Consider the following 19,853-nt stretch of genomic DNA (forward strand, 5'->3'; position numbering starts at 1 on the left):
TGTCTTGGTCACATGTGTGAATAACCATCGTAGACCTGGGGAGCATGGGGCATGTGAGGTACCCTCTGTGGAGGTTCCGGCCTTGGCTTCTCCCTGTTATGTGTACCAGAAGGACCTGCTCACCCACTGGGACCCTCCTCACTGCCAAGCATCCGGGATTAGGCCAAGAGTTAGGGAACACTGAGCCTCTTTTCTAACACCATGGGGAAACCATAGGAGACCACAGTTCCCAACTTAGACAAACCCTGCATACTTCCCATTTCGCCTTCAGGGTCTATCTTCTTCCCCTGTGTGCAGCCTGGTCCCCTTTCTAGAACGAGTGTCCTTAGGAACCCCACAACCAGCAGGGATCATTTTGGTGTCCAACTCAGGTGACTCCTCTGCATCCGTCTGCACCCTCATTTGTCTGAGGTCCTGTTCTCAAGCAGCTGTCACAGAGAGGACCTGTCTGTATCAGGATATGCGAGGGTGTATGGAAAAGGGGTGCAGATTGGTGCCGCCTCACAAGGGGCACCAAATTTAAGAAAAAGCACACAGAACAGAGAGGAGACAGAACACTAACTCACAGCCAGGCCGGATTTATTCAAAGAAAATGAACTCACAGAGATCAACCAAGTGCCAGCGTGTACATAGACCAAACATGTGGCAGAGGGCCCAGCCCCCAGCAGGCTGGGCCTTTTTATATCAGGTGGGCTGGGGTGGGGGGCAGTGGGCAGCTGTAAGCTTCCCCACACAGGTTCTTCAAGTTTGGCCCTGCTGGCTTCCAAACCTGGGGAAGAATGCAGGGGGTGGGGTGGAGAACAGGGTGTGAGACTGAATGGTCTCTTGAAAGAAGGCAGGGGTAACAAGAACCCAAAACAGCTGAGGCTTCGTCCTTGTTCCATCAGCCCAGACTCTGAGTGTAGATAAGGAGATGGGGCCCCGGTTTCCTCCTGGCTCATTCCTGCTGATCTGGGGGTTGACTCAGGGCGGGGTGTCTGTACTTGGGATCGGATTCATTGAAGAGCAGTCTTGTGTTGTTCCTGCGGGATGGCTTGGGATACAGCAGTCACTCGCTTCTGTAGGACTTTATACATAGTAGGAATAGGAGCACAATGACTATGAAGATAAAAGGAGGAATTAGAAATGTTGGCTGTGGTGGAAACGATGGCCAACAGGAGGAGGACAAAGGGGGATACAGGAAAGCGGGAGTCCCGTCCAGTTAGTGTGCAGACAGGTGTGGGCCTGAATGCTCCCGGTTTGTTTAGTGTGTCTGTGCTGGCAGGGAGCTGTGGCGTGGAGACAGTCTGGCCTGCGTCTGGTCCTGGGCTCCCTCATTCCTCCCTCTGCTTATCAGAACTCTGGCTGCTGTCAGGGGTTAGGGCGAGGACTGCTCTGACTCCTTCAAGCTGAGTAGGAGCAGAGAAGGAACCCATGGTCAAGACAGGGTTCCAGCAGGAAGTGGCTATGTCCTTGTTCCATCAGAGAGGATGCTACAGTAACAACTCTAAAATCTCAGGAGCCAGAACAAGGTTTTCTCCCTTGGCTGCTCAGTGACCCAGGCCACCAGCAGTGACGCAAGTGACTGCCTGAGAATTGTTGTTGCTGGTGCTGGTGTTGTGGCATAGCGGGTTAAGCCACCTCCTGCAACGCCAGCATCCTACATGAGCACCGGTTGGAATCCGGGCTGGTCCACTTCTGATTCAGCTCCCTGCCAATGTGCCTAGGAAGGCAGAACGAGATGGCCCAAGTGCTTGGACCCCTGCCACCCATGTGGGAGACCTGGATGGAATTCCAGAATCCTTGCTTTGCCTGAGCCCAGCCCTGGCTGCTGTGGCCATTTGGGGAATAAACCAGAACTCTCTGTCTCTCCTTTTCTCTCTATAACTCTGCCTTTCAAATAAATAATTTTTAAAAAAGAATTATTTATTTCAAAGACGGAGTTACAGAGAGGTAGAGCCAGAAAGAGAGGTCTTCCATTCTGCTGGTTCACTCCCCAAATGACTACAATGGCCAGAGCTGAGCTAATCCAAAGCCAGGAGCCAGGAGCTTCTTTTGGGTCTCCCACACAGGTGCAGGGGCCCAAGCACTTGGGCCATCTTCTGCTGCCTTCCCAGGCCATAGCAGAGAGCTGGATTGGAAGAGGAGCAGCTGGGACTAGAACCGGCATCCATATGGGATGCTGGCACTGCAGGCTGGGGCTTTAACCCACTGTGCCACAGTGCCAGCCCCTCAAATAAATAAATTTTAAAAATCTTTTTTTTAAAAAAGTTGCAGTTACCATCTCCTAGGAGAAAAGGCACTAGAGTCTTCCGGCAATGAAGTGCACTGGCCCAGAAATTATAAATATTTTTTCCACTCTCAAGTCATTAGCCAGAATTAATCACACGACCTCACGCAGCTGAAAGAGGGCCAGGAAGGACCACCCTCTTTGTGCTTCAGAAGGCACAGAGCAAGCCATAGTGAGCAGAGTAAATGGCTAACGTGACAACTCAATGTTTTGCACTAAGAAGAGCAGTGACAATGCACAAAGTAAAGAGTCCTGGGGCCAGCGCTGTGGCGTAGCAGGTAAAGCCGCCACCCGCAGTGCTGGTAACCCATATGGGCACCGGTTCAAGTCCTGTTCCACTTCCGATCCAGCTCTCTGCTATGGCCTGGGAAAGCAGTAGAAGATGGCCCAAGTCCTTGGGCCCCTGCACCGGCGTGGGAGACCCAGAGGACACTCCTGACTCTTGGCTTCAGATCAGCCCAGCTCTGGTCACTGTGGCCATACGGAGAGTGAACCCGTAGATGGAAAACTTCTCTCTGCCTGTGCCTCTCTGTAACTCTGCCTTTCAAGTAAATAAATAAATCTTAAAAAAAAAAAAAAATAGAGGTCTCCCCAAGGTATTCGGTGGTACAGTGAAGTTTATTGTGTTCAGTTCTCTAGTGCTAGGCAGGAAGCGTCAGATAATGGGCAAAGGGAGAATTTCTCCCTAAGTCATACCCACTGTTTGCTGTGCTCCCTGAGTTTTCTAAGCAGTTTGCCAGTGTGAACCCCAAATTCGGTAACTCTGTGCTGAGGATGAAAAGGATGGGGTGAGAATCTGCACGAAGAATATGCTAACCCATTTACCTTTGATGCAAGGTGGTGGAAGGGGGCTGGAGGGCGGGAAGTGCAATGCAGGGAGAAAAAATTCGAAGCCGGGACCAGAATCTGAAAGGGACCGTAAGATGACGAAAATGAGGCTGGCCACAGCTGATTGCTGCTGCTAGCTGGTAGCTTTCCAGAAGCATAGAAACAAAAGGCCTGCATGCAGATTATTGCAGCAGTCTGAATGTGAAGCAGTGAAGGCTTGCAGCCGAGTTTGAAGGAAAGAGACATCGGAGACGATGGCGGAGGGCTAAGTGACACACAGGGGTGCTGGTGGCACGTAGGCGCAGACACCCGCTGCTCATGGGGCCGGGAGAATGGCTGAGCTTCAGCGGGAACCCCGGGCAAGGGCGGCAGGAAGCTGAGTTTCAGAAAACTGAAAGGCAGCAGAATCGGGGTTTTGTGCCCTAGAAAATGCCTTGTGTGTGCCCAGGGCCGAAACCCGCAAAGGAAGAAGCAAACCTCAAATATGAGCACTGGTGCAGTGCTGAGCACCCGTAGCCGGATCCCAAGCAGCAGGGAGGAGGCTTCTTCAAGATGCTCTGGTGCCTCGGCAGTGATCCAGGGAGGCAGAACTGTGTGGTGAGCCCCGCTCCGATCAGCAGACTCTACTGGACCCACCCTCTATAGACCCAAAAGTGCACTCAGTCTTAGCTCCTCCACTTGCCGCCTGAGCCTGAGCCACCTGACCTCTCGCCTGGATTGTTGCCAGTAGCTTGCTCACTGGTCTCCTGTTCAAACCTTGGCTTCCCCATATTCCGTTTCCTATGAAGCAGCCAGGACCAGCCCCTTGAAATGTAATCATTTCTCTGCCTGAAGCTCTTCAACAGTTTCCTGTCCCCTCGGAGGATCCCAAGGACTGCCCTTGACCTAAAAAGTCCTAGAGAATTCAGCCCTCCCCATCTTCTGGGACCTCACCCTCCATCACTCCCTTTTTCAGCCCTCTGCCAAGCCTTCTGTCTCAGGGCCTTTGCACAGGCTGTCTTCTGTAGTTTGGGGGTATCTGCCCTAGAGATCACGTCAGAACTCTTCCTGGTCTCCGCTCAAGTAGCATATCATCAGTACACTCTTTCTTACCCAGTTTCCTTAAAAAGAGCAACCGCTGGGGCTGGCATTGTGGTCCAGTGGATTAAGCCACTGCTTGCCACACTGGCATCCCATATACTTTCTAGATTCCCACTAATGCACCTGAAAGGCAACAAATGGTGCTTGGGCCCCTGTACCCCACTATCCATGTGGGAGACCTGGTGAAGTTCCTGGCTTCAGCCTGACCCAGACCTGGTTGTTGAAGCCATTTTGTGAGTGATCCAATAGATCGAAGATCTCAATGCCTCTCCCTCCCTCCCCCTTCCCATCCCTTCCCTCCTCCCTCTCCCCCTCTCTCTTCTCCTCCTCTCTGTGTCACCGCCTTTCAAATGAATAAATAAATATAAAAAAGAGCAATTCTCACCCCTAACCCTCAAGGCCCTGTCTCCCCTAAACTCTCTTTCCTTATCGAGTTTGGTATGGAATGGGTTGTCCCATGGACTAGATGTTCTATTGCACTTGTTTAGCTGTGGCATAGGTAAGCTCCAAGAGGGCAGGAGGGATTCTTGGCAGGTTTGTTCACAGCATAGGACCAGCATCTGTGCAGGACCTGCCGCTAGTGTGAGTGCAATAACTAAGCATTGATGTAACAGACGGAAATTTACCACAGGCTTACCTGTACGTGGAAGTAGTGTCAAAGAGATATTCAAGGCACAAGGTGTTTCTTTTTCTTGAAATGCCCTGTGGGGATCCAGAGCCCCTCCCTCTACCTGACATCAGCTGCCATGGCTACAGCTTTCTTAAAGGGGTCAAGGATACGACAGATGCTTTACGTTAGCTTTTATGTCCTCCATAAAATTAACAACAAGCAAAACCTTGAGTAACAGAGCTATAATTCTGTCTCACAATTCTGATCTGATACAGACTGTGAGAGCTTGGCTCTTGAGGCTAAAAGCTGTTTCCAGAACCCTCAATGGAATTATACCTCTGTAATTCATTTACTGTTATTCATTTTATATATGTTTACAGATAGAGCAAAAAAAAAAAATCACACGGCCAGCAAAACCAAAGCAAAGAAGAAATGATACCTAGTGGTTTTCATTTTTAAATTACAATCATTATGTAAGGTACAATGCTCTGGCACACTATAGCACTTCTAGGCTAAAGAAGAAGCACACTTAACAGCAAGGTAAACATAATAGGATAGCTTTTGTAAAAAATGAATATTGCCCTGCTCTGTCTTCGGGGATGTTATTTCCAATAGCAATATCAATTCACAAAGAAAAGTCAGGAGAATCATTATGGATTTTTAGCCAGTAGGGCTGATATATGTAAATAACATCAGAGAAAGTACCAGAGAATACCCTTGAAAGGCCCCTAAAGTTATTATCTCACCACAGTTATTTTCAACTATACAACCAAAAACAATCCAATAAGCTCTCGTCATTTATGTCCAAATCTCTGATGAAGCAAACCTTATGAAAAATAATCAAGTATACAAGTGAGCTTGGAGGCATCTGGCACCACATCTACCTTTTCTATTTATTTCATTTAAAAATAAATTCAGGGTATGCAGCACTGCTTTGTTTGTGGGGTAGGGCGGTGGGAGGCAGCAGAGGACATTTTTCCTTGTGCCAGACACAGCCCAGATAATGGCAAGTCACAAACACTCTCCTCAGCCTACAAGCTGCGACTCCATTTGAGAAGGAACATCAAGGACCTGGAAAGTTCTCTGTGTGGATTTCTAGCCACAGTTCCAGCCCATTTCATATATAGCCTCCAGATGCTGTGTGTAAGATATTACAAACATGCTCCTGCTCCAGTCAGTCAGGCACGACCTCTCGCCTATATACAACTTACATGTGAGGCAGGCTTTTGGAGCAGCAGTTGAGACCCTGCTGGGGATGCCTGCCTCCCATGTTATAGCTCAAGTCCTGGCTGTACTTCCAAGTCCAGCTTCCTGCTAATGCACGCTTCAGGAGGCAGCAATGTGCACTCAGTTGCTTGGGTCCTTGCCACATGCATGGAAGACCCATATTGAGTTCCAGGCTCCTGACTTTAGCCCCCTCCAGTTCTGGCCATTGTGGGCATTCGGTGAGTGAATCTGAAGATGGGAGATGTCTGCCTCTCTGTTTCTCTGTTCTCTGTTTCTGTGCTTTTCAAATAAATAGAAAAACTCCACTACCTTCTTTAAAAAAAAATCCATGAGAAAACTGACAAGACTTTGAGAACATTTCAGCAAATTCACCCCTATGTTTTGAGTGTGTGCTTTGTAGAAAGCACCATCTTGAAGTACTGAGGATACAGTGATGAACAGAACACATCAAAGAGCTTACCTGCATGAGGCTTCTATTCGAGTGTGTGGCAGGCTGGTGGTGACATGGGCAATAAGCAAAATCAATAAGCCATTTACTTTTTTTAAAGATTTTATTTATTTATTTATTTGAGAGGCAGAGTTACAGACAGAGAGAAGGTCTTCCTTCTGTTGGTTCTCTCCCCAAATGGCCGCTATGGCCGGAGCTACAAGATTCGAAGCCAGGAGCCAGGAGCTTCTTTTCGGTCCTCCATGTGGGTGCAGGCGCCCAAGCACTTGGGCTATCTTCTACTGCTTTCCCAGACCATAGCAGAGAGCTGGATTGGAAGAGGAGCTGCCAGGACTAGAACCGGCGCCCATATGGGATGCCGGTGCCGTAGGCAGAGGATTAACCCACTGCGCCACAGCGCCGGCCCTGCCATTTACTTTTAAGATGATAATTGTGATGTGCTGTTCAAGGATAGTTTTTAAAGCTCATGGAAATTGGAGTGAAAAGTTGTTTATTTTGGTATAACAATTTTTTGAAATCCATACATAGATTCATCATGCTACACATCTTTTCCTGATTTTTTTTTTTGACAGGCAGAGTGGACAGTGAGAGAGAGAGAGAAAGGTCTTCCTTTTTTCCGTTGGTTCACCCCACAGTGGCCGCTGCGGCTGGCACACTGCAGCCGGCGCACCACGCTGATCCAAAGCCAGGAGCCAGGTGCTTCTCCTGGTCTCCCATGCAGGTGCAGGACCCAAGCACTTGGGCCATCCTCCACTGCACTCCCGGGCCACAGCAGAGAGCTGGCCTGGAAGAGGAGCAACCAGGACAGAATCCGGTGCCCCGACCGGGACTAGAACCTGGGATGCCGGCACCGCAGGTGGAGGATTAGCCTATTGAGCCACGGCGCCGGCCTTCCCTGAATTTTTTGAAGCCACCCTCCTAGTGAAAAATCTCCTGGGGAAGTACCAGGGAAGGTGGGGCAGGCTACAAGTCTGAGGAGGTCAGGGCCAATCTTGATGGATGCCAGTATCTAGAAGAAGAGCTCACCACGCAGAGAAGACAGCAAGTGCAAAGATCCTGAGGTGGCAGTGTGCCTAGCTGGTACCAAGAGCACAAAGCCAGCAAGGAGGGAGAGCAGCAGATGAGGTCAGGGAGACATGGGAGCTGCAACCCAAAAGCACTCGCGATGATATATGACCACTGTTCTCAAAGCTTCACTCTGGCTGCTTTGCTGAGAATAGCTGGGTAGGGTGGGGGCAGAAAAGAGAAGGCGGGGGCATCAGTTCAGGCAGGAGAGAATGGGCGAAGCCAGTCGTGTGGATAATGCCAAATGGTCAGACTCTGGATATGTTTTTGAAGATATCTGAGCATAAAATAGGATGGGGACGATAGGATTGGGACATTTCTGAAGATTCCGATGGCCACGTTGGGTGGGTGTGCTCCTCCTCCTGTAGATCCAGGGCAGTGTTCTTTATATCATGCTCTCAGCCAGCCAGACCTCCGTGGCGTCAGTGAAAATCCTGCAGGCTCCTTCAGAAGTGTGTATTCTCTGGGAAGGAGAGAAGTCATGTTCGGGTTAAAGGAAAGCGGCTGGGTTTCTGGTGGGCGTGGGGGTGGGGGCTGCTACCCCTGTTCTCCTCCCTCCTGTCACCCTTCCTCTCGCTGACCCAGAAGCATGCCAGGAGCTCGGAGCAACACAGCTACAGAGCACCGTTTCTGCGCCCGACGATTGCCGGTCTAGTTTGGGAGGCAGATGAAACTACCGCCTCCTCTCATCTCCACCACCTCCTCCTCGGTTTTCCCTCTCCTCCTGTTTTCCTTCCTCCTCCTCTGTTTTTCCTCCTCTGCCAGCTCTCCCCAGGGTGCTCAAGGCACCTAGAACAAAGAGATGCTGACTCACGCTGCTGACAATAGTGAGCTCCATGGAGATTGTGCCCTCACCCCCGCCCCCACCCGGAAGGTTCTCATCTGCTGTCTGATGCCTGTTTATGTACAGCGTCCCTCTTGGGAGTGGCGTGGCCTTGCCTTTGACTTTCTTGTTTTTTTTTCTGTGGGTCCCTGGGTAAGGTAAAGCCCCAGATCAAAGTGGACCTGGCCCCACGTTCTCCAGAACCGACCCCAGGTTATCGACAGTGTCAGCTTCCACGGAGCCCTTAACTTCCATGCACAGCAGGCCACGGACCTGCTGCTGCCGGGGGAGGAGGGGCTCTCTGTGGGCAGCTGCGTTCCACCTTCCAGGTCTCGTGGACCCTGTAGTAAGGGAACCAACCAGGGCTAGAGACCTGTAGAAGGTCGTCATTGTTTTGGTTCCTGATGCCTTTGGAAATGTAGCTAGGAGTTCTTACTGGAGCTTGTGTGTGCCAAGGAAACCTGAGTTTTACTGTCTCCTTGGTTTGTAAATCTTGTCTTTTAGGCATATGCCGCAGCAGATGGTCGGTGATACCGTGGCGTGTTTACTGAGATGGGATCCTTGCTCATGCTCACCCGTCCCATCTGCATTCTCAGGAGGCCAGGACATTCTGGTACCTGAGCTGAGAGATCCATCCAAACCCAAAAGACTTTTCGAATAGTGAGTAATAGCAGTGGGTCTGTGCCGGGCGTGTGCTCATGAAAATGCCAAGACACTCCACTCGGAGTGGAAAAAAACCAGGCTAAACCCGGTCTCAGCGACTCGTCCCGAAAGGCTGTCACCGTGATCTGTGATGCACTATCAAGATGAAATTGGAACCAAGTGTACTTTATTCAGGACATCTGTGAGATAAAAAAATATAATGCTCCTTTTCTATCTTTGTGACATTGTTCGCAATGATGTGATTTGGCTGTTAAAACCATTTGCACTGTATCTCAAGGCTAAGGCTGACAATTCAAATAAAAGCCTCTCTCTCTTCCCCCCACCCCTTTCTCTCTTGGCTGTTATCTTAACCTCAGCAAGCCGTCATGGCCATTCTGCACACAGGGCACTTGGAAGGGGGTGAGGCATTCAGCTGGCCTGCCCGTCTTCCTCGAATTTCCTGCTCTTCTCAGAACTTCTGGTTTGGTTTTGTCTTATGACCTCAAAACCAGGAGCCATGTTAAAGGCAAACCATGGTGTTTAACAGTTTTTTTTTTTTTTTAAAGATTTGTTTATTTATTTGAAAGAGTTACAAAGAGGCAGAGGCAGAGAGAGAGGTAGAGCGAGCGAGCGAGCGAGATAGCTTCCATCTGCTGGTTCACTCCCCCAGAAGACTGCAACATCCAGAACTGTGCCAATCTGAGGCCAGGAGCCAGGAGTTTCTTCTGGGTCTCCCACGCAAGTGTAGGGGGGCCCAAGGACTTGGGCCATCCTCTACTGCTTTCCCAGGCCATAGCAGAGATCTGGATCAGAAGTGGAACAGTCGGGACTAGAACCGGCACCCATAAGGGATGCCGGCACTGCAGGTGGCGGCCTCAGTGTTTAATACTTCTACTGCATGCACTTTGTGAAAGATTTAGAGTCTGGTTGGTACAAAGAAGGATCCCCCCTTTTAAATGAGCACTGTGTGTGTTTTGGTGCATTGGCTCATGCTCATTTTTGTATGGATGTGCCTATCTGTTGTTGGTTTGGTTTGGTTCTTTAAAAAGAGAGTGGGGAATTTGAATGAGCAATTTGTGAATTCCTCATTAACAATTTATGACATGCATTTTCCAACAACCTTTCATTCTTAGCAGATGTGGGCACACTACATCTTGCCATCATCATTAATCTGCAAAGAGCACCATTCCAGATGAATGTCTCTCTGAATCGTCATAAATCACTTTAGAATCTTCATTAAAAGAAACACTGGGAGATGTCTCTCCCTACAAAGATGCAATGTTGCAAAAGCAAAATCCCATCTAAAATTCTTAGCCTGGCGGGAATCTTCTGCCTCTGGATCCAGCAAGCACCGCGGCCCTGACGGCTCAGTGTGCATCAGGTCCCTTCAGCACATTCAGGGGGGCATCCTGGTCTGCGGCCCCAAGGTGTCCTTCTTACCCCTTCTCCTTCAAGGTCACAGATGGCTTTCTGCCGCAACTCCATGCAGAGGGCCTGATGGATGATGCCCGGGGCACCTGGGAACTCTGAACAGAAGGAGATCAGGAGGGCTCCAGAAACAAAGTCTTTGGCCTTTGCCTGTTCCCCTTTCTCTCCAAGATAGGCCAGGGAAATTAGAATTCTTTTTCCCTTAGAGGTGGCCATAGAAACTGTCCTCAAAGCCAGACGTGAAAACCTAGAAATGTCACTCTAACCTTTCTCTCCTCTTTTCATGTAAGTGTGGTCCATGAAGTAAGTCTGCCCTACCTTGTCTGACAGCAGCTCGTAAGACCCCTGTTCCAGAGGGCATGTTGCAGAGAGGCCAAGAAGAAGCTGACGGCCAGGCCTTCTAGGCAAGCCCCGCCCCCTTCAGTCTATTCCTTCAAGCCATTCCTTTTTTTGTCTCATCACATTTCTACATGGTTGTCTATTCTTCATCAAACCAAGCATAAAGATACAGTTTTTGCTGAGTGCTTTGGTTTTCACTTCTGTAGACTTCCATGTCACATAAAACTTTGTTGAAATAAATTTGTTGCATTTTTCTTTTGTTAACGGGAGGGTCAGCCATGTCCTTTATGATGGATATCACACTTGTCTACCCTTCCACCTAGAAAAAGGCAACTTTCAGATGAATACATGTATACATTTTCACTTGGAAATATTAGGTTATTGAATTGGTATCAAAAATCTGTTAAAGGCTTAGGGCATAATGCCAGATGGGGAAAGATGGGCGGAGAATGGAACACTGTTAATTCACTCATTGGGCTTTAAGAGATGACTGACAGTTCTTCAGTGAGCCCAGAAGTTGTTGTTGTTGTTGTTGTTGTTGTTGTTGTTTTGACACTGTCATGAACTATGGTACATTAGTTTTTAAAATTTTATTTGAAAGGCAGAGTGACAGAGACAAGGAGGGAGGGAGAGAGGGAGGGAGAGTGAGAGATCTTTCATCCACTGGTTCACTCTCACAAATGACTGCAGCAGCTGGGGCTGGGCCAGGCCAAAGCCAGGAGTCAGGAATTCTATCCTGATCTCCCACATGGGTGGGAGGGGCCCCGCCACTTGGGCCATCTTCCACTTCCTTCCCAGGTCCATTAGGAGGGAGCTGGATCTGAAGCAGAACAGCCAGAACTCAAACCCGAGCTTCATTATGGGATTCAGCCTGGCAGGCAGAGGCTTAACCTGGTGTGCCACAACACCAGCCCTAGGGCACGCTACTCAGGTACCCCCAGGGAAAGCTGTGGTGCTTTGAGGAGCAGTTCGGCCTCCTTGACTGGAAATCTGACTTTAGGAACAAGGAAACAACATGCAGTGCACTCACTTGTCCTGCAAGCTGACTTTGTATCAAATTCAGGCCCAATGGGGCATTGGCCAAGTTCTCTGGGAGGTGGAAAGGCTGGGGCCTGCCAGGGGCTGCCACGGTTGCTGCAGGTGCCTGAGAGCAGTGTTCTCACTGAAAAGGGGGTCGATTTTACTAATGTGAAATACACGGAGCGTTTTTCCTTATTATGCATTTTCCATGAATTTTCTTTATTTTGTTTGTCCCTCAGTCAACATAGGTATGCATTTTCAATCGCATACAAATCTTTTGCACATTTTGAGAGGTGGCAGCGAAGAAATAAAGGCGTCCACATCAGCAGGAAATGAAGAAAACCTATTGTATTATTCTGTCTCCTTTCCTTTTATTGGGTTGTGGAAGGAAGGAAAGGAAGAGTACTCCGACTTCATTGGAACATCTTTAAAAAAAATCTAACAAGTGACTTGTGAAAGAGGCTGCCCATGTGCTCGGATCTGTAATAGTTTTCTTATTTAAGGACAATCAGGAGCCTGCTGTGTTTTCTCTGTTCCTAACCCTGATTGTTTCCCTGGATTCCTTTTCATCATTTGCAGCGATTTATAAGTCACTGCTGCCATCCTGTAGGTGAATTCCAGACTTCCAAGTAATAAGAGCTAATATATTACATTAGGCCATGGCTAACATGAAGTCAACTCATTGATTACATGGTTAAAAATCCGCAAACACCAGTGGCAATCTCTTAGCCGATCAATTACGCTTTATTTTGCTAGTTTCCATGCTAAAACTAAGGGACAATCCAAGTAAAAATGGTCAGGATGAGTTAAGAGGAATAAAAGCTAGAAAACATAGCTTTCAAATACAAGAATATCAGATTCAGATCCCCAGCTAGAAATGAGGGGAAATAAAACAAAATTTTATTTGCACAGGACAGGTCATGGTTAAGGGCACAGCCATTAAAAAATAATATTCAATAAACATGGAAATCAGCCCGCTGTTCTCAGGAAATGCAGCCCGAGCTTGGAAGTAATGTGCAGGTGTTGACATTTTCACTGGGTTACAAATTCTGATCGCCAAGGAAATACATCAACAAATGTCTAACCCAGAAGAGAAGAAAAGGGAAATCTAGAAGACTCATTTTCAAAGACAAATCTGAGCAGTTCTTGGAAACGGAGAAGAAAAGAGATGATCAGGAAATTAAATAGAGAAGCAGCTCTCACCTGCTCACACCTGCCTGATGGTGTGAGTGAGAAATGCAGTGGACAAGCTCGGGAACAGCAATGCCAGGTCATGAATGGAATCAGAGGTGCCCAAGGGGCAGGTGGTAAAAGGAGATTGTCTGGATGCTAATGCAGGTGTCTCTGCCATCCGCCTGAACGGAAGGCAGGTTTTTAAACCATAGACTGGAATTGTCCTTTTCATTCCATAAAGCCTGCATCTCTGCAAGATTGGACTCCACCAAATTAAGATTCATTGTTGTGGTTGTTACATTAAGCTTTACTACTAACTTGCCAGGGGTTTTAGGAGGCTGGTTTATTTGAATCATTTGGAAGTCCAGATCAAGTTCGCAAGATAAAAACAAGTCAGAAGTTTGAAAATTAATTGAATAAAGCAAACTGATAAGCCGTCTAACCATAAAACAGTATGGATCTTCCACCTCCACCCCCAGGGAAAAATAAGGTGCCCATCAATACTTCTGAAGTTAAATGCAGTGATTTTCAATGATCAGCACTAATAGGAAGAAGGCAGAGATGAGAAACAAGATCTACGGGGAGCTCTGGAACCTCACTTCCATCTCTCTATTCCTATTTACATCTCAATCTTCTTTTCCAACTAACGTGAGTTTTTGAAAAGCCTCTGTTTCTGGTCATTAAAAAGACAGTTATTAAGAGCCTACTGTGTACCAGGCCCCAGACAAGAAAAAAACCAGAGCCAAGGTGCTGAGCAGGAGCCCAATAATCACAGAGTTGGCTCCAGTTGTTTCCTTTCATCATTGCAGTGAAATGCATTGCATAAATTAGAATTAATAAGAAGTAAAAAAAATGCCCTTAGAAAATAAGAGCATCCTTATCGCAATTCTTCTTTGAAATAGACTTTTTCACTAGCTCTCATTCTAATCCTAATCTATGTATGAAGAAGAAAATAGTGGCTGGGGGAAATTGAGGAGAAACAGAACAAAACAGGCAAAAAGACAAAGAGTATGCTGAAAATTAAGACAAACATAGAAAAGTGGGATATTATTGATTTATAAACAATATGAAAGTGAACCCCAAGTTTTCCTAGATGAAAAACTATATAAGTGGATTTAAGCATGTGACTATCAGGATTGCTGTGTCCAAAGAGAATGCAGACAGGATGTAGGAGCCAGACAGAAATGAGGTCCATTCCTGTGAACAGCCGGGAAGAAAAGGTAGCTGGAGAGATCAGTAAGCGAGAGAAGTTGATCCACATTCAATACGGAAATGACAACACAAAAAAGTCTAGGAAACAAAGTGTAAGCCAGGACGATTAATAAGGAGCAAATTCTCCAAGTCATCTTTGTATTGACTCACATTCCACAAATATTGGAGATGCACCTTCTGTGAGCTAGGCACCCACAGAGCCTCTCCAGCTAGCTCCATGTGGCACAATAAATGTTTTCGCAACCAGTAAATAATGAATGAGCCAATACTTTTCAAAGTCCACTTATTCTTTTCTAAATGTTTATTTATTTCTATTTTTTTGAAAGACTGAGACTAAAACAGAGACAGAGAGAAAATCCATCTGCTGGTTTACTCCCCAAGTTCCTTCAGTAGCCAGGATCCCAAAACCATCCTGGCTTCCCACATATGTGTGGCAGGGACCCAACCACTCCTACTGCTTCCCATCTCCTACTGCTTCCTAGGGTGCACATTACCAAGAAGCTAGAATCGTAAAGGGGACTGGGGCTTGAACTCAGGCACTCTGATTTGGGATGCAGCTGTAACAAACTTAACTGCTACACCACCAAATATCTACCTACCCCTACCTCCACCTACCCTCCCCCCCACACACACACACATTCTCTAGTACCTGGAGCCCTCTTCTAGATACTTTCTTCTTTACTCCTATTGAACTCTTTCTCCTCTACCCACAAATAACAAATCCTAAATCCCACTTGCTGTGACTTCAAACTCACATGGGCCACACCAAGCAGATGAACCCAAATGAATCTGGTCTACTTATTTTTATGAACCTGAAGAAAAGGCTATAAAATGTCAAGAAATAAGATGAATGGCCTTACTCTTCATTCTATCATTCATGGGGTTAAATGAAAATATGAGTACTAGGTGACCAAATACTGCAGAGGTAGCCAATTTTGATAGTTGTAATCTCTCATAAAGAGAAGTAACCTGGGCAGGCATTGTGGCACTGCAGGTTCAGCCTACACTGCTGGCATCCCATATGGGCACCTGTCCTATCAAAGCAGTGGAAAATGGCCCAAGTGTTTGGCCCCCACACCCACATGGGAGACCTGGATGTAGCTCCTGGCTCTTGGCTTTAGCCTGGCCCAGCCCTGGTCTTTGTGGCCATTTTGGGAGTGAACCAGTAGATGGAAAGTCTTTCTCTTTCCCTCTCTTGCTCTCCCTCTCCCACTCCCTCTCTCTGTAACTCTTTCAAATAAATCTTTTTAAATAAGAGAATTGTAACCTAAGCAGAGCCCTCAGTCTCAGTGCCACCCCTTCTGCTGGAACAAGATACGCATGATCTACAATGCAATCTTGGGCAAAGCATCAGTGTTTGCTGAGGCATCACAGCCCTGTGGGGCAACATTACAGGTCCTACAGTAATGTGACTGCCCCCAGCTGTCTGACAGTGAGCACAGACTCAGGCTAAAGTCAAGTTTTTGATGCCAAGAGCTGAGAGCACAGGATGGGGAGGACCACAGGCTGAACAAAAGCTCTCTAGCATAGGCCAAGGGACAGAGGTATCATGGGCCCAACTTGACTATAGAAATCTAAAAGGAATTCTCAAGAATTCAGTACCTGATCAATGACATCCCAGAAACCAGGGCATAAGCAATAATCAACTCTTACACACTCACATGTATATGTGAAAGGGTATTTTGAAAATCCATGGGAACAAACGGAATTAAAAATGTTTAGTGCAAACATTTTTGAGAACCATGCATAATTTTTTCACAATACACATGCTCCATGAACTTTTTGAAGACCTATTATGTGCATGCATTTCAACAATTTTAACACTAAAATAAATACCCTTTAATTTTCCATTAACTTTTTGAAGTAGAGCTCCCCAGGTTATTCCAATATGCAGCCAAAATTGACACCTACTGTCACAGTGTAGGAGACAAATAGTGATACCATTTACTCACCCGTTACCAAAGTCATGTCTGATACCTTTATAACAAAAGACAGAGTCACAAGAGAAAAGCCTAACAGATTCATTTAGCCAACATTTTATACAACATGGGAGTATTCAGAAATGAAGCCCAGGCTGGCGCTGTGGCTCACTAGGCTAATCCTTCACCTGCGGCACTGGTACTCCGGTTCTAGTCCCAGTTGGGGCGCCAGTTCTGTCCCAGTTGCTCCTCTTCCAGTCCAGCTCTCTGCTGTGGCACAGGAAGGCAGTGAAGGATGGCCCAAGTGCTTGGGCCCTGCACCCACATGGGAGACCAGGAGGAAGCACCTGGCTCCTGGCTTTGGATCTGCCCAGTGCGCTGGCTGTAGCAGCCATTTGGGGAGTGAACCAACAGAAGGAAGACCTTTCTCTCTGTCTCTCTCTCTCTCACTGTCTAACTCTGCCTGTCAAAAAAAAAAAAAAAAGCCCAAGGGAAAATTGTATTTTTACACTAAATCTGATCAGAGAAGTGGATAGTTGTAGAGAAACCAAGGGCTGCCTGGTATGCATGTCCCTGACTTCTGTTAAGGAATTCAGGAGTTGGTTGAGCAGAGCAAATAGCAAGCAGCAAGAAATTTTATTTAGAAAGAAAATAAACACACTCCACAGAGTGGGGCCTGCTCGGAGGAGAGGGCCTTGTTTCTGAGCTGTATTTAACATTACATGGGTTGTTTGGTAAAAGTGTAGGTGCCTTCTAATTAGAGGGAGGAATATTCATGGCTTTAATGGGAAGTAAGTGGAGATTTCCCAGAACTTGGCCACTGTTCCTTTTCACTCTTTACAGGGTTCAGTGTTTCCTGTTATAGCAGCTGGTACCTGCATCATTTAGCATGCTAATGTGTTACAATGAGAGTAGAATGAGCTGTAGGTCAATCTAGGTCAGCTTTGCCCCCTAAACTGGTAAGAGCCTGGCCCAGGCAGGGGGTCTGGTTATCTTCAGAACAAGGGGAACAAAATCCATATCCTGTAGGTCTTGGGATAATAGGAACCATTAACCCCAGGTGGTTCAACTGCTTCTTCTGCTTCCCTGTCTCTCTTAGACAAAAAGGGTAAAGATGTGATCCTGACACACAGAGAGAAAGTTGTTAGTAAGACCTTTTGTTCAGACTCTTTCTTTGTGTCTTTGTAAGACATTCCTTCCCTCAGGGTGTGGGGCAGGACACCAGCCATGTGAGAACCTTGTTGATGGAAATAAGTAGGCTCCATAAGTAGGCGCCATAAAAAGGTTAATACGAGGTTTCTTCAAGGCCAAGTATGACACCCAGACCTAGGAGGCATGAGCTTAATGACTTTTAATGAGTCTTGTGACATGTTCCAAAGTGGTCAGATTTTAGTCGGAATTTATGTATTCCATGACAGTAAATTTTCATTCACATTACACAATGAACATAATGATGTGGCCTGAACAGATGGGCTTTAGGAAAGTCGGGGCAAATGTCTCACAAGACTGCTTTTTTAGAACATGATTGGTAACACGAATCTTTTAGAGACAGAGTACCGTTCTTCAAGGAGGCTACTGAAACAAAGCTACTGATGGATTTAAGGATATTTCTGGGATTAACAAGGAATGTATAGGTAGAGAATAAAGGCTTGTGCAAGGTTACTCCATATGGCTAAGATGAACCAGACCCAACATGCCCATCACTCAAGTCAAATGGACCTGGTGGGTGAGAGTAACAGCTGGGTCCAGACACCCCTCACGCTGGGCTCAAAATTGCTTCTCTTGAATGCATCACGAGCTTTTCAGGGGTAGTAGTTGGTTCTCAACCTTCCAGGGGAAAAAAAGAAGTCAGCCACTTTCCTTGGCTTTATGGCTGACTTTGGGAAGAGGAATTCTAGTTTCTGTAACTAGAGGGAGGAGGAAGGGAAGGGAAGGAGGCATGAGACAGGACACGATCAGAGAGATCTCCTTGTTTCCTTCTGCTCAAAAACACCCAGCATGCCAAGGCCCATAACTTTGGGGTATCATTTCTGAGCCCCTACAAAAGCAGCACGGAAGAAGTAGTTCTTCCAGGTTTCACCATGAAAATAGCAGGTTTTCCAAGCAAAAGGTCACTAGACAAGGCTCTCCAAGAGTATCACAAGCCTCACCCAAGAGGAAACCGCTTAAAAGATGCCTGTTGATCTGGAGACTAACACCGAGTGGTTGACGGCTTAAGAGATATCACCAGCACCCAGTGTCTCAGCTATAGCTCAGACTGTCCTCGCCTTTCCTTAGGACGGCTGATGAGCCACTTATCAGAAGGAAGTCACTGAAATGAGAGAGTGGTGCAGCTGGCCTCAAGAAACTCTCCAGTAATTAAGCTCTAAGTGGTCAGTATCATCTCACAAAGTCTCCCCTCAGGACAGGAGGCAGCTGCTACCTGCCTGAAGCCCACTTTTCCATCATGAAGAACACAAAACTGCCCACCTATCCCCACCAACACCTGCCGAACATGCACCCCAGCTTTCACCTGTAACAGTCGCTGCCTCTTCTGTCTCAGGGAGCCTGGGAACTGAGAGCCACCCAGTTCCTTGCTCTGCACTTTACAATAAACTCCTTTCTTCCACCACCCCACGTCAGTAATTGGCTTTCTGTGTTGGGCTAGGTGGACCTAGGTTTGGGGGTTCTATAGCAATTGCCCCAAACAGTTCTGGGAAATGTTCTGTAATAATAATAAAAAGAACAACATGGTCTTTTGGGGATCCTCCCCCTTAAGTGATTTTTTTTCCCCCTTCAAGGCTGTTGGATGGGCTGGAAGGCCCTGGATAAATGCCCCACCAAGTTGCTCTCCCAACTGGATTTCCTCTTTGGCAGTTCTCGCTAATTTGCAATTACTTGGTATACTAGAAATGATATTTTGAAAATTACTTAATCAGCTTTTCCTGTTTGTTTTTTGTATAGTTAGACCCAAGGTGTCCATCTGCCTTGGGAGAGATTAGAATTCTTTGTAGAAGCAACAATGAAAACAAAGGATGAGGGTTGAATTCACTTCTGACTTTCACAATAGGATTATGCAGCAAAACAATAACTGTACAAGCCAGGCATTTGTGCGGAGAGGATTGCTCAGAATCCTCTAATATCAACGTAGTTATTGCCCAATAATGGAGTCCTCCTGTGGTGGTAAGATCTCTTTCCCTCTAAGACAGGAAAGCCAGCAAGATTTGTGCTCAGTCAGAGGAGGAAGTAATGCACGGGGGAGTTGAAGAGCAATACTGAGCTTGGGAAGAGTAGCGGAGGAGGGAAGAAGAGAAAAAGAGAGAGCATGGGTGAGCCCACTTTAGACCAGAGAAGGGAAGTTGGTGAGGCTACCCCCAGGGACAGATGCAGCCTCTTGCTGCACTTCTGCATGAGACAACCCAGTTTGGGGCCTAGCTCCTTCCAACTGACCCTACAATGCCGTAGATCGGAGAAGGCCCTGTGCTTTGGCTTCTCTCAGTCACCCTCAATTCCTCTCTAATACAAATTCCGAGCCGACTGCAAAGAAACTTGACATTTTGGTTAGTCTGTGCGGCCTTTTTCTGGATACACATACCGTTTCTGTCAGATTTATTGAAATATTGAAACTAGTTTGAAGAAGTGAAACTGTAGTGTTGGAACCCACTCCAGTCGACATTCTGCAGGATAATGAATTCCAGATATTCCAGCAGGAGACAGGAGCCCTTTTCCATCAAATGTCAACATCTCCCCAAACCCCAACTCAGTAATTATGAAGGCACATAGTTTGTTAT

At 47.0% G+C, this 19,853-nt stretch overlaps 1 long non-coding RNA gene across 7 annotated transcripts in view; it reads left to right on the forward strand.

Annotated features, from left to right (window-relative positions):
• The window catches only part of LOC138843375 (uncharacterized), a 52,887-nt gene that overhangs the window by 14,827 nt on the left and 18,207 nt on the right, over positions 1-19,853 (forward strand). For 3 of the 7 annotated variants that reach the window (XR_011378034.2, XR_016211882.1, XR_016211878.1), the window contains one exon: positions 8,855-9,335. The exons of 2 other annotated variants lie outside the window; for them this stretch is intronic. This is a non-coding gene — a long non-coding RNA (uncharacterized LOC138843375). Of the gene's footprint in view, positions 1-2,619; positions 2,850-8,854; positions 9,336-19,853 lie in introns of those variants that run through there. 2 more of the 7 variants (XR_016211880.1, XR_016211879.1) reach the window with 1 other exon arrangement.

This window comes from Oryctolagus cuniculus, chromosome 8 (assembly GCF_051225735.1).
Source record: "Oryctolagus cuniculus isolate XC-2025 breed Fujian yellow rabbit chromosome 8, ASM5122573v1, whole genome shotgun sequence".
NCBI classification, from domain to species: Eukaryota; Metazoa; Chordata; class Mammalia; order Lagomorpha; family Leporidae; genus Oryctolagus; species Oryctolagus cuniculus.